Raw genomic sequence first — 12,585 nt, 5'->3', positions numbered from 1 at the left:
CGCTGGGGCGGCGAGGGGCGGGGGGGGGGGGACACCCTGAAATACCTGTTGGGGCGCAGCGCTGAAGGCGCGCGGCCGAGCCCCGGCCCCGGGGGTCGGGGGTCGTGGAGATCATGGGCCCGGGGGGCGGCCGGCGGGCGCGCGGGCGCAGAAGGAGGAGGCCGCGGGGCCGCCTCCCCGGGCCGCCCGGCTCCTCCCAACGGCGCCCGCGGAACCTGTCCCGGAGCGGCCGGGCCCCGGAACGGAACGGGACCCGACCCCTCCCCGAGCGGCCGCGACCAGGCGCCGAGCCGCGCTCCGGGCTCGGGCGGGCGCACGGCCCCGCCCGGCGCCCACCGCCCTGCCCTCGCCTGTCTCCTCCTTTCCCCGGGGCTCCGCTGAGTTCATTCACTGGGATTGGTTTCAAGTGACGCCATCTCTTTATTTTTAAACCAATGACCTCATCCGCGCTTGAAGTTTCCTGACCAGCGACTCTTTCTCTTTCCCCCCAACCCCCCACCCCCCAACCCCCCGCCTTTCCCCCTCTTTCTGGGTATCCCTGTTTGGGGGGCTCTGAGCAGTTTTCAAACGACCACCATCACCTCTCCCAACCCCCTCCGCGTCCCCGCCGCCACCTCCACCTCCCAGGTTCCTCGCCTCTTTCGACAGTGTTTTTTCAAGGCTGATCGGGAGTGGGGGGTTAGAGAGAAAGAGCGAAGAAAAGTTGCAAACGGCTCCGCGCGTCCCGAGCCTCCCGCCCCCCCCCCGCCCCTCCGAGCAGGAGAAGATAATATAGCGAAAAGAAGAGGAGGAGGAGAGCGCGACGGGACGGACGCGAGCGGGAGCGCAGCCGCCCTCCCGGCTCCGTCGCGGCGCCTCGCGGGTCCGGGAGGCGAGGGGGCCCCGCGGGGAGACGCCGTGACGACTTTCGTTCCCCCCCCCCGAGGGAGCCGGGAGGTCGGCGGCCCCGAAAGTAAGTGGCCGCGCGGACGGCGGGGTGGGAGGGCGCGGGGCCGGGCTCCCGCCGCGCCGGTAGCGTGGACGCTCGTCCGCGCGCCCCGCCGGCGCTGCCCTCCCGGCGGCCGGGCCCGGGGTCCAGGGCGGGGTGGGGGGCGACCGCGGGCCGGAGCGGCGCGCGCGTGGGAAGCGGGGGCGGGGGGGGGGGCGCCCGGCGGGGGGGGGGCTGCGCGGGGGGCGGGGGGCGGGGGCCTCGGACCGGGCGGCCGGGTCCTGCCGCCAGGAGCCGCCGCCGACGCGGTCCCTTCGCGGGCGAAGCTGCTCACTTCCAGGCGCGACTGTTACACAACACGCCTGCCAAGTGGGGCCCCGGCCTGACGGTTCCCATTATCTCCAGCTCGCCTTTGGCGTAAGCCGCGCGGCCACCGGGGTGGTGACGGGGTTGCTTTCTTCAGTCAACTCGCTTTTCCTCCTGGGACCCCTGAGGCCCGGTGTTGGGGGCCCGGCCCGGTGCGCCAGTGACTTCTTTATTTACACCAGTCGTAAAACGTGAGAAAGGAAAAAGCCCAGGGAGACGACCGAAGGTCTGTGTTATCATGTGTAGCTTCACGGAATGAAACACAGGGAGGAAGATATTGGTGCAAAACTGAAGTTTTCAGGTGCTGCTGGGTTTATTTCCTTAAAACGACAACAGCAGCAACCCGGTAATTAACTCGAGAAAATACAAGTAGATCTTAAAATGAATGGATCCTGCAAATTCCTAAGGAAGTGTATCAAACGTCAGCTGCAGAGATCCTAAATCAAGTCCTGGGTGCCTCGAATCGTTTGGAGAAAGCACACCTCCAACCAGCCTGTGATGAATAAAGTGGAGAGGAAAAACCTGTTACGTAATCTCATTTGCCCTGGGGTTTGCAGTGCTGTCCCCTTGAATCATGGGGAAGTGAGTTAAGATGCAGGGTTTTTAAACCTCTCTGAAGTTTTTATTTACCCAGTGCTCTGGCTGCCACTTCTGCTTTAAAAGATTGTAAGTAAATACTCTGCTCTTACAAGGGAACCAAACCTATCAAACCTGTTTAGAAAATGACCAGGTATGTTTCTTTCCTTTCTTTCCGGGGCGTGTGTGTGTGTGTGTGTGTGTGTGTGTGTGTGTGTGTGAAATTTACCATCCATGAAAGACCTTATGACTAGTATTTGGGGAACTTAGACTGTCAGAAAAATGCCTCTTTAAGCCACTCATCTTATGAGTGCACATAGGTGACAACTGTTTCCTCAAAGGATTTATACTATTCTGAAAAGAGATTTTTGAAGTCGAGGTAAATTTTTAAAAGAAGAAAAGAATTCTTACCAATTGAATTAGTCACTTGTGAATTATTTACCTTTCCTTGAGAATCATGTGTATTGGATAAACAGCTGGGGAGGCCGAAGTTAATTGAGACTTGTGGGATTCTGTGTTTGGTGAAGGCAGCAGCCTGGAGAAGGTAAATTAAAAAACTAAAAATTTGGGGCTTTGAATGGGGATTTTAGTCAAAATGTGACTAGGCACTGTGAAAGTTTTTTGTTTTTGTTTTTTAAGTAAAGTTCTGGAATTTAACTGAGTTTGATGACTGTGTGAAAGCTTGTTGTTAAAAAGGTTTTGGGGGGCGGTTAACATTTAACATCTTATGTAAAAACTTCGCCTAAAAGACACCAGCCCAAAAGTTGGCTTTTAGGTAAAATAATTTGTACTTATCAAAGTTCTACATGGGGGGAAACAGTACAAATGAGTTTATTCTTAATTCTGCTGGTAATATGGTGACTAACATGAAAAAAAAATAGGTTCAAGCGCTATAAATGCGCATTTCAATGTAAAATAATTGAATAGCTGTAAAGTGAAAACGGTCATGTAAAATTGAGGATTAAGGATCTCTTTGACCAAAAGCTTAATGGCAGTAACTGAAAAGGGGGCAAAAGAGAAGATCCTGTTAACCTAGTTCTTTTCCTTTTTCTTAAACATTAGAAACTCATTTGTGGCAGTGAGGCTGAGATCAAGTCTGAGATTGGTGCACAGTTTAGGCTGGGGTCAGGAGAAGGGCCAGGGTTGATGTGTGAGTTTGTTTTGATGCTCTTTTCTATAAATGCCTGTATTGGGAATTTAATTCTATAGAGTTTTTGGCCTATGGGATTATATATTGATGAAGCTGACTTATATAGCTGTTCAAAATTAATGTTTTTCTATTTTTCAGCCAATCGTTATAGCCCACTAAATATAATTTGCTAGCATTACCAGTGTAATATATCCTAGAAACCCAACTTTTCCTGGAGTATCAAAAAAAAAAACAAAACGGAGTTTTCTATCCAGTGTTATTTGGACTGAAAATTTTACTAGACGTGTAATGTTTTTATAATGCTTTGCATTCTCAAGCAAATGGTACTTTAAATTAAAGAAGTAAATTAATATAGGGTAAGCTGATTTGGATCAGAAGCCCAAAAACAGGGAAGAAATAAATCAGGGGAAACAGAAACAAGATCTTATGACAGTTTTCAACAGATTGAAAAAACTAGTTAAAAAGGCTTCATAGGAAAAACCACAGTTGATGTTTGATTGGCTTTTTAAAAAAAATTAACTGTATCAAAATTTAAAACCAAGACACATATCCACCATCATAAAAGAAAATGTTTCTAACGGTGGCTTAAGCAAAAATATAATTAAGAAAGTAAATCTGGCCCAAAGCCAGATGTCAAATTTTTTCTGATTATCTTGTGTTGTGGATAATCTGATATTTTTGTACATTTCTTTTAGCCCAGATTGACCAAGGGTTGGTTGGCTTTGTGAAGGGATATAGGGTTCATAAAGTTTGGCCAGATTTAAAGAAGCAGGCTCAGGCTTTAAGAAGACGCCAGTCTCATACACAAACTGACTGAGAAGTTTGAAATGTAATCAAATAAATGACTGAAGGAAACAGGAGTGGCTCAGAAAGGAGGATCTGAGGCAGATTACCAAGGACAGGTACAAAGAAATAATAAAAGCTTGCCAGGGCTATGATCAGGGAAGAAGGAAATGGGATACATCTTGACATGAAAGGAAAAAGGCATAAAAAGAAAAAATACCCTCCAGTACCTCAGCAACAGGAAGAGAGTGATGGAACTTTACCTCCGTCTTGATTGGGGTTAGATACCTCATTGTAGGTATCACCAAAAAGTCACAAGATTTTTTTATTACATACAAAAATTAATCTTGGGGGAGGGGGATGGATGAAGTGCATTTTGAGCAGCTATAGTTGTGTATATGAGAATGTAAAGCTTGAAATTGCCAAAGATAAATTTAAAAAATAGAGGGGGGGCTTCCCTGATGGCGCAGCGGTTGAGAGTCTGCCTGCCAATGCGGGGGACACGGGTTCGGGCCCTGGTCTGGGAGGATCCCACATGCCACGGAGCAACTGGGCCCGTGAGCCACAACTACTGAGCCTGCGCGTCTGGAGCCTGTGCTCCGCAACAAGAGAGGCCACGACAGTGAGAGGCCCGCGCACCGCAATGAAGAGTGGCCCCCGCTTGCCGCAACTAGAGAAAGCCCTTGCACAGAAACGAAGACCCAACATAGCCAAAAATAAATAAATAAATAAATAAATTTAAAAAAAAAAAAATAATAAAAAAATAAAAAATAAAAAAAATAAAAAATAGAGGGGGACCCGCTGCAATTTCAATTGAGTTATTGGAAAGGGAGGGCTCGGTTATAAAAAGTTGAAACTCTTAACTGAATTGATTTCTGGATTGACTACAGATATGAATCAGTCAAACAGAGCATTTATTAGTGGTGTACTCTTTACACATCCTGAGATGGATACCAAAAGTTAGGGGCATGGGTCCCTGCCCAGAATGAAGATTATGAGAATTTTAAAGGAGCTATATACATATGCAAAGGTAAACAATTATCAGACAGCTGGGAAGTGCCAAATTCATGGTATGAAGGAGAAAGAGACTAGAGGATTGCGGACCTAATCTTCACAGGGATAGTAGAGTTTGACCCTGGCCTCAAAGGATGGTTAACATGAGTATGGAGGAAAGGAAGTAGGGGAGGTGAAAGGGAGAGGCCATTCATCCATCCATCCCTTCATTCAGGAGATTCATTCAGATTTGTTTGGAACCTCTGCTGTGTGCTAGACACTGTTCTCCGAACCTGGAATAGAGTGGAAAATAAGATAAGGTTTCTGCCCTTATGGAATTTACATTCTAGTGGGAGAAGACAGAAGGGCAGTAAACAAGTAAACACTACATGGAAAATCTGATGTCAGAGAGTGATGTCTTGTGAAGATAGTAATGAACAGAGTAGAGGAAATTATAAAGTGCTCTTTATAGCCCTACTTATTCTGTGAATAACCTATTTTGCCTGTGATATCCTGGTGAATAATGTTAATGATTTAACTTTTTATTATTTATTTGCAGTCCAAACCAATTTGAATAGACGTCTACACATTAATTGACTTCATCTTTAACCAAGTTTTAAAAAGAAACCTACGTAATATTTTGTAGATTGAAGCATGCACGCTGAGTTTTTAACTCCTTGTTAACAATTTGTATGCAATTCTTCTGCTGTTATTTGCTAAGAACCTCATGTTTTTACAGTGAGGTTGATGTCATTCTTTACAGTTTACTTAGAGTTGTATGTGTTGGGCTGTATACTTAGGTAAGAGTCTCCATTAAGAACGATAATCACAATAGTGCTATAAAGTGAAGCTAAACTCCAAGGACAGTTTGTTTTGATGGTACCTTGTATGAGAGCGCACAAAACAAAAGATGTACAGAAACTACAAGTAAGCTCTTCAGCTCAGTTACCAGAAAATGGGGTCAAGGGTGACACCCCCTCCAGGCCTCGTCCACATGGTGCAGGAATCTGATGGTAAATTTGGGCTGTGTTGCGCTCCGTGTGGTTAATCATTCTCCTTACAGATTGATAGGGGAGTTAGTGGTCTCACCGGAAATATTATCTTAACCTTAGGATTTTTACTGTTTTTCTACAAGTAGTAGACCAGATACAAAAGTGTCAGTTCTGAAATGGGGAAGTCTGGACTCTGTAGCTGTCTGACTGCCAGGTTTTACTGTTGTTGTTGACAAGATGTCCTTTGTAGTGTCAGCTAAAAATTTCTTAGTGACTCTTTCATGTTTTTGGACACATTTATGAAGTACTTCTCAAGCATTTTTTAAGAAATGTGTTCTCTCGTTCTCCATTCTTTCTGTAGTTTTAAACTTGAAAAAAAATTATAGGTGGAGCTGAGGTAAAGGATTTTCAAAAAGGATTTATATTAAGTGTATGTGCCTATAGAGCCACATCTTAAAAATTTTTCTATATGCACCTAACCAGTTTTCATCTACAATACATTCTGACACGCTTGGAATAAGCCTATGGAAAATAAAACAATTTTCATAGGAAGTGGGAGATTCTTTAGCATTTCCTTGATTTCCTTCTAAACTAGATACTCCATTTAGAAAAGAATTAGTTGTAGTGATAAATGCTAGGGGTCTGTGATGTGTGTGATCAAAGCTAATGTGACGTGTACTCTTCAAACATATGTGGGAAGGACAGTAGAAATCAAATTTGTTTTAATGTCTGGGTGACAGGTGGGCTAAACTGCAGTTTACAGAAAAATATAAATATAAATTGTAATGGTATATGGCAAGGTAATTAATATTAAATATCTCCATTCTTCCCCTTAAAATTAATAGGGAAAGTCACGTGTAGAGACATATATGCTGCTTATTGTTTAACTGTATAAATGACCAAAAAATATAACTCATATCTTAGGATAGTGCCAAGTCGAGTTCACTTTTGACAAAGGTTTGCTGAGTAAATTGAATTCTCACAAATAGTTACTTTTGATGGTGGTTGCATTCTCTCTCTAGCTTAGAGCACTGATTTTTGAGCGTGGAGTTGAAGCCTGCAGGGGGTTGCCTTCCAGCCTTGGGCACCCGGCTTGTTTAAGCTTTATGCTCACTCTGGGACCTGGACCCTGACCTCACCTCCAGCCTGCCTGACCCTGGGGCTGACCTGACCTCATCTTTTCTGAAATGGCAGGTGGTGGTTTCTTACAATTTCTTCCCTTCCTCAGCAGCTGAGCTATGGTCCTCTTCTGGTCACTTCTCAGAATACTCAAGTGTCCCCAGTCTGGCCTATTTTGTAGTGGGTTTCTCTTGTTATTTTTTGTTGTTGTTTTCTTGGAGGAGAAGCACATTTCTCAGGAAAAATAGTTCTTGACTTTGTTTTATAAACTGTACATGGTATATAAAGCATGGTATTATTTCTTCTTCCTTCTCAGCTTTAGCTGATAATCTTGTATTCACTTGTAAATTAACTGGTAAGAATGATATTTTGATGCTGCAAGACAACTAAAAACTAACAAAGGCTTTTTTTTGGAGACAATCAGGAAATTAGAACATGGAATGTGTATTAGATGATACTTAAGAATTATAACTATGAAGTTTTTATCTATATTAATGGTATTGTGGTTATGTTAAAAAAAATTCTCATCTGTTAAAGATACATATGGAAGTATTTCCAGGCAAAATGAAATGATGCCTATTATTTGTTTTTAAAAACTTCAGGATAGGCACAAACACACACAAATGGGAAATGAAACAATATTGACAAATTTTTGATAATTGTTGAGGGTACATTGGGGTTTGTTACTATTTTCTGTACTTTTGTGTGTATTTGGAAACATACATAATAGTTATTTAAAATACACACATTACCAATCATAACTGTAGAGGATGAAATTTGATACAGTAAAATTATGTGGTTGGACGTTTGAGCTAATTGACCAATCAAAAAACTCTCCCCTGTGCATTTTCTGTAAGTTCTGTATTTAGTAAAAAAAAATTTTTAAATAGGGATAATTTTGTAGAAATATGGTCACAAGATTAAAACTCTTCACTCTGAGATCTTATAATAATAATACACCTGTAATTTATAAGTTGTTTTCACGTATTTTGTCTTTTATTCTCTGAACAGGACATGAATTACCCGTTTCACAGATGAGGAGACTAAGACCTTAGAGAGACTAATTTATCCAAATCCCAAAGCAAGTAAGAAGTGGCAGCGGACCTGGAGCCGAGACCTTCTGACTCGTTCTCAGGTGCCCATTCTCTTATGTACACATACTTAAAAGCACTCTTTTTTGTGGTGTTAAAAACCAGAGGTTTTCTTACATTTTAGTGTCAGGACACTTTTGCATTCTTAAAAATTACTGGAACCCCAAAGATCTTTTGTTTATGTGGACTATATCTGTCAATATTTAGCATATTAGAAATGAAAACTGAGAAATGTTTAAAATACTTATTCACTTAAAAGTAACAAACACATTAAAGGTTAACATAAATAACATATTTTAATGAAAAAGGTATTCCAAAACAAAAAATGTAGTGAGAGACGTGAGATGGTTTTACATTTTGCCACTCTCTCTAATGCGTTGCTACATCGACAGTAGCTGGATTTTCATAACTGTTTTTATATTGTCTGTTGTGACATGTTGCTTTGTTTGAAGTACATGAAGAAACCCCCAGCTATACACAGATACAGAGTAGCAAAAGGGTAGGGTATTTTAGTGTCTTTTTCATATAATTGTGAACATTCTTTGATATATCAAAACTCAGCAAGTGGTAGATTCTTAAGGGTTAGTTGCAGTGTTGAATCTGAAACCTTATCAATGAATTTTTTGTTCTCTGTAATGTAAAAATCTATTAGTCCACCTTGCACTTTGGATGGATCTTTGACCTGTGTGTGATTTTATAACATCATACATTGGTCATTTGAAAAATAACAGTTGACTGAGTTCTGCAGATCTTTCAAATGTTGACACATTTGATTACACAGTATTTAGCAAATCACATTCATTAATATGACCATAAATCTCATCCAAAAGTCTTTAGGAATTGGGAAGCAGTCAAGATTTTGATATGCAGTTCCAGTTTTCCAAAATTCTGATTTTTTCTTGAAAGCTCAAATTTTATCATCAGCAGCAGATATTGTTAGTTTTTTTCCTTGAAGCATCAGGCTCACTTTATTTACTTTAGAGAAAATACCAGGTACCTAAGTCTAAATAATTATATATAACAGTAAGTTGTCTGCCAATCATTCTTATAGCAAAAATGGTATTCTATGGAAAAAGTGTATAGTTTAGCTCACAACTCAATTGCATAAATGCTTTTCCTCAAGACGGCCTATGTATTAGGTATGTAGAAATGCTTTTTCTACATATTTGGTATGATGAACTGCTCACATTTCATCACACAGATTATTAAAAAGACCACGTTCTCAAGAGTGAGATTTAATAAAATTAATAACTTTTACTGTTTTATCAAAGGCATATGTGAAACTGGCTTTTTAAAAATGATTGCTAGTGAAGAATATAATTATTACTAGTAAAGTTTTGTACCCTTGCCGTGATTCACGCTAAAGTGCCAGCAGTTTTGCCCTCCATTGCTTTTGTACCATCAGAGGAGATATCAACATGGTCGTTTCAGGGTAAATCATGAGATTCAAAAAGTTATTTAATACTTTGAGTAATTCAGCAGCACTTGTATTTGTTGCCAAGCATTCACATAAAAGAAGCCCTTCGATGATTAGTTGGCATGGATACTGGAATAATAAAAACAAAACAGTTAAGTCCACCCATGTCTGCAGATTTGTCCGCTTATAAAGCAAGAGTACAGTGCTTAAGGAGAGGTATTAACTTGTAGATATTAACATTTAATTTGATGAGCTACTGCATCGTTGGAAGTGCCACTGCTGTGATTTCTTTTACTGGCCCTTCATCCAGCAGACATTCAGCAATGTCAGCCGTGCAAAGCTTTCTTAGTTTCTCAGCTATCTTGTGCACCGCTCCAACCCGTGCATTCTGATAACTTACCTTTATGATGCTTTTTCATTTCTAATTTGAAAACAATCTTTTGCTTCTGAAGAGCTCATCATGTCAAAATTTAAGACATTCCATTTCTTTTTCTTTAAACCCTCAATGAATTCATTGGATGATAATGAGGTAGTGGAGATTATAGCCGATATAACCGAAGATTGCTCTTGCTAGGAACATAGAAGTACTGAGAACACACTGAAAATTTCTGAAAACATGCATATTTATACCTTAAACTTGCTACCTTAGAACATTCTAAACACAAGAATATACAAGCATATGTTTCCTTAGCTGTCAGAATGATACATTATCATCACACACTGTGTATTCTCTGGATTCACTGTTGTGAAAAAGGCAGGTAACATCTTTGTATTACTAAAAAGAGTTTTGACATTGTAGATCCCCTGAAAAGGTCTTGGGGACCTCACACCGGGGCATCTCTGGATCACACTTTGAAAATGCTGATGTAAACTGGTGCCCTGTCCTAACATATTTTTAGAGGAGTCTAACATAGACATCTGTATCAATAAAGTAATGTTTCCATCTTAGCTGATTAATTTGTCAGGAAGAGGGAAATATGTTAGTGTGTGGGAGGAGCCGTGTGGTCCGGAGATCATAGTGGTGGAGGTGGTGTAACCTCAGAGAGTGGTGGGAAAAGGGTAGACAGAGGGTGGAGTTGGCAAAAGCGCTTTACGACTTAACAAAAAATGAGCATTTGTTCTCTCTGTGTTTTTTTTTTTAAGCGAAAAAAGCACCGGGTCTACATATATATATTCATACTCATTTGTATCTATGCTCAAAATCAGGGTACTCAGCCAGTTTTTCCTTGAGTGACAGCAGGGGAGAGACGCTGGCACACCTGAGAGGAGAACAGGTGTTCACGGCCGTTGTCCGTTTCTTCCAACCAGGGAGGCTGTGAATGGAGTAGACATTAGTGATCACGGGAGGTGCTGCAGGCAGAACTGGGCTGTGGGCAGAGATGGAGATGAGTGATGAGGGGCAGAGGAAGACTGTGGGGTGAACACAGGGAGAACGGGGCCCAGGGGCATACAGAGGTGGGTGCAACCGGAGTCATGGAGATGAACGTATATTTGAAAGATTTCCATCAAAATACAGTTGAAAAAAAAAAAATACAGTTGAAATAACTATTGAAATAACTGTAGTGGGTAGTCTGACTTCGAATGTCTTACCAGTATTCAAATTCTATTATTATAACCTGTGCAGGAGAAAACAGCAATGCCATGAATTTGGTGTAGTGCTGGTAAGTCTCTAAGCTTCGGTTACAGGCATCAGTATGTGAAAATATTGATTGGGCCAGGTTTGGGGCTGCAAATTCAAGAATGAAATTTTAATATTTAATTTTTTACTAACAGGCAATTATGATTAAAGGAGGCAGAAGAATTTAGTTCAGATAGATATCATTCATCAGTTTGTTACTTATGTGGTACTCATTTCCAGAAAGGATTTGAGATGGCAGAAGGAAGAATCAAAGTCAGTAATCAAGAACAAACATGACTCTGAGTCATGTTTTTTTCCCTTATGTTTTATCTACTGATGACGTTTATTTTAATAGGGTCATATAGTTGAGGTACTGTAACTATAAAGTAATTAAACTGGTCTCTGTTAACTATGCAGGAGGCATATAATCTTGTCACTTTTTAGTTGCATATGTATAAGTACAGTATACATTTGTAATGGGAGTGCTTGGGCAGGAGAATCATAGCAGGGCACAGAAAAAATCTTTTTAAATTCAGTACTGCTTTCAGCTGTAGTTAACAGAAAGCCATGAGCAGAAGCTTAAACCATAAGCTGTTTATTATTATGCAGTTCACAGAAGTTCAGAGGTGGTCTAAGGAGGTCCAGCTGCTCAGCAGTGCCCTCAGGGCCCCAGGTTCTCTGCCATCTTTTGCATGTTCCCTTACTGCCACCAGGTCACAAAATGGCTGCCTCAGCTCTAGGCATCACATCCCTTTTCAAGGCAAGAAGGAGGAAGTAGAGCAAGCAGTCCCCATTCCTGTGCTTGCCTGACAGAGAACAAAATCTTTCCCAGAAGCTTCCATCCAGTTTTCGCTGAAGTCTCTTTTGCTTGAACTGTTTCACACAAGACCGCCTCCCTTCACAGGAGATACTGGGCAAATGAGTGTATGTACAAGGGGAATGGGTACCAGGTTTGGTGTAACGCACATCGTGTATCATTTCTTAGGCTTATGACACATTGCTTGCTGCCCAGGAAAAACTGGGACTCAGCCATTAGAGGGGCGGAAATGTCTCTTGGCTGGCTGGCTGTGTGTCTGTCACAAATATGCAGAAAGGAAAGCACAGAGTATTCAGTAGCTTGCTACATCAACTTTCCTTTAGTTCGGAGACTATTTTACGTGTGTCCTTCTTTCTTACATGTTCCCTTTTCTTTCTTATTTTAGTGGAAGGTTACACAGACCTGAATCCCAGTTAGTCGTAGAGCAAATATAGAGACAGTTAGGTCTCAACTTCCTCAACTGTGAAATAAGAATATTGTATTAGATAATCTCTGAGGTACCTTCTGGTTCAAAAATTCTTATCTCTTCTTTTGTTCCTGTCTTTTGATCATTTCACATTTCTATCTTTTTAATCAAAAAAAGTAGACAGGGGAATTCCCTGGAGGTCCAGTGGTTAGGACTCCGCACTTCCACTGCTGGGGGCCCAGGATTGATCCCTGGTTGGGGAACTAAGATCCCACAAGCCACACGGTGCGGCCAAAAAAAAAAAAGAAAAAAAAGCGGACAGGATTAGA

General features: G+C 41.8%; 1 protein-coding gene across 8 annotated transcripts in view; it reads left to right on the top strand.

Annotated features, from left to right (window-relative positions):
* The first annotated feature begins 290 nt into the window (after positions 1 to 290).
* DUSP16 (dual specificity phosphatase 16) overlaps positions 291 to 12,585 on the top strand; it is an 86,018-nt gene continuing 73,723 nt past the window's right edge. For 2 of the 8 annotated variants that reach the window (XM_036866424.1, XM_036866431.1), the window contains exons 1-2: positions 291 to 952; positions 7,919 to 8,042. The gene's annotated coding sequence lies outside the window, so the exon portion shown is untranslated. Of the gene's footprint in view, positions 953 to 1,535; positions 2,025 to 2,063; positions 2,415 to 4,612; positions 5,810 to 6,810; positions 6,983 to 7,918; positions 8,043 to 12,585 lie in introns of those variants that run through there. The other 6 variants (XM_036866428.1, XM_036866426.1, XM_036866430.1 and 3 more) reach the window with 6 other exon arrangements.

This window comes from Balaenoptera musculus, chromosome 10, assembly GCF_009873245.2.
Source record: "Balaenoptera musculus isolate JJ_BM4_2016_0621 chromosome 10, mBalMus1.pri.v3, whole genome shotgun sequence".
Classification (NCBI taxonomy): Eukaryota; Metazoa; Chordata; class Mammalia; order Artiodactyla; family Balaenopteridae; genus Balaenoptera; species Balaenoptera musculus.
This window is presented reverse-complemented; position numbering and strand designations above follow the sequence as displayed.